We start from the raw sequence: 2,218 nt of genomic DNA on the forward strand, positions 1-2,218 counted from the left end.
GCGGCTCAACCTCCGTCCGTCCCGCCGCCATTGGCCGGGCCTCGCGTGCGCCCCGCCCACCTCTGGGCCCCGCCCCTCGAGCGACTGCGGGCGCCCATTGGTGGAGCCGCGTGCCCATCACAGGAAGTCCAACCCCCGCTCGGATGGCGCTCCCTCCTCGAACGCGGCGCAAAGTCTACCCTTCTTTTTTTTTTTAAATTGAAACTCACGAAGGACGGTCCCGCCCATCCCTCTGATTGGCTCGGAGAGGGAAACGCTGTTGTTGTTAGGTGCCAAGGAGTCGATTCCGACTCGCGCGACCCTAAGTACAAGGGAACAGAGCCGTGCTCGGTCCAGCGTCACCCTCACAATTGTTAGGTTCGAGCCCATTGTTGCAAGCCACCGTGTCAATCCATCTCCTCCCAGAGGGTCTTCCCCCTTTTCGCTGACCCTCTACAGGACCAAGCGTGATGTCCTTTTCCCGAAGCTTGGTTTCTCCTGATGACACGTCCAAAGTGCAAGAGTCCAAGTGCATCCTAGCGTCTAGGGAGCATGCTGGCTGTACTTCTAAGGCCGAGCGCGGCGGGAAGCGTTCGGAGCGTTTCTGGTGGATTAGAAGGTGCTTGAAAAAGGTGGCTGCCTGACGTGGGCGCCGCCCTTGCGCTGGGTGGGGTTCTGGCTCCAGGCGCGGTAGCAGAGCTTGCAGCGGGCTGCGCTGGCTGCGGGCAGTGCGCCTACCTTGGCTCTCTCTCCCGTTTCCCCGGTACTCCCTTCCCGAAGTTAGGGGGGCACAGTCCCCTCAGCAACTAGGGTGTTGCGCACAGCCCCGCTTTTTTATGACAAGCTGAAATAATAAATTTGCCACGCCCCCTCTAAAAACAGTCACCTGGTCCTTAGTGGGAATTCACTAAGCTAAACTAGTAGGTACACAACATTTGGGGTGCGGTTTTTTCTTGTTCTGAATCTTCAACATGTTTGTCGGTTTGCTTAATTGTGATTTCTCTTCTTCAGGGTCAGTCTCTCGTTCCCCTGGTAAGAACTACAGATAGATTTGGCAGGGGCTGGCCAATAAAGAAGGGTGTCTGAAGGCAAAGGAGAGGAGGAAATAACCTAAAGAATGTGTGAACAGGCAGGGGTTCTCGGCCTTATTAAAACAGCCAGAACTTTTAAGGCTATAATGAAAATTATAGGCATTTTCCAAAGTGGGAGTCGAGAGGGGAGTGCCCTATCACAAAACACTGAAATCTGTTCACAATTTTAGGTGGTTCCTAAAAAGAAAAAGAAGTCAGGAAAGAAAGAAAAAATCTGGGAAAGGAATAAGTAACATGGGCAAGGGAATGAGGAAGAATGATCAGAGAAGTAGGAGGCAATACTCAACAAGCTATGGAAAACTATTTTGAAGAGAAGCTGATATCTGGACAGAACAGGATGTTCTTTCTAAGCATGGAGAACAGGGTGCATGGAAGTTATTAGGGATGGATTCTTTGAGGGACCGAAGGGTGGGTGATGGATGACACTTAAGTACACCAGAAGACATGGCAAGGACCAGAGAACAGATACTAAAGAATTAGGAGAGATGGGAAGATAAACGATGATTTGAATCCAATATCTCATTCTATTTCCATTTTCAGTAAAGAGCATGACCTAATACCACAAGAACACAGCACATTTTACAGAAAATGGCACCGATTTCATTTATTTTTCTCAAGTCCTAAGTTTAGAATATGAAGATAACAATAATAATTAAATTGATTCTTGTTGTACATATCTTAGTATCCTCAGATGTCCTCTTGAATGGTTTACTCCGTCACTATATAGTCAACAACAACCATCTTACCTCACAGATAGTAATATGCATATATTCTAAATCATTAATAGGCTTTAAATGTACAGTCTTTCCTTAAATGGCTAATTTATGCAAATGGTCAATGATGTATTTGACGCCAACTTGTCCTTGGGGAACAATCCACATGATGATCAGAAGGTTGCAAACACATCCTAGTTACTATTGGTCTTAAAGATTTCTCAAACTTTTCCATGTGGTCATCCCACTTTCTTTTCCTCCTTTTTTTTCTTCATACAGAAGAGAAAGAGAAATTTTATTATAAAGAATGATCTTAAGATCCATCGATGTTAAATAATGAGTGTCTTTCATAAGAAGTAAGAAGGCCCCTTAGGGAATCTTCCACAAGTTCTAGAGACTGGCCAGAGTTTCTTCCAAGACAGATCTCTTTTTTGA

The 2,218-nt window shown here is 46.5% G+C and overlaps 1 protein-coding gene across 4 annotated transcripts in view; it reads right to left on the reverse strand.

Moving 5' to 3' along the window:
• The window catches only part of EHBP1 (EH domain binding protein 1), a 421,355-nt gene that overhangs the window by 355,156 nt on the left and 63,981 nt on the right, over positions 1–2,218 (reverse strand). The window lies entirely within an intron of this gene.

Source organism: Echinops telfairi, unplaced genomic scaffold, assembly GCF_000313985.2.
Source record: "Echinops telfairi isolate 266 unplaced genomic scaffold, ASM31398v2 ScPeMD7_2573;HRSCAF=3158, whole genome shotgun sequence".
Taxonomy (NCBI): Eukaryota; Metazoa; Chordata; class Mammalia; order Afrosoricida; family Tenrecidae; genus Echinops; species Echinops telfairi.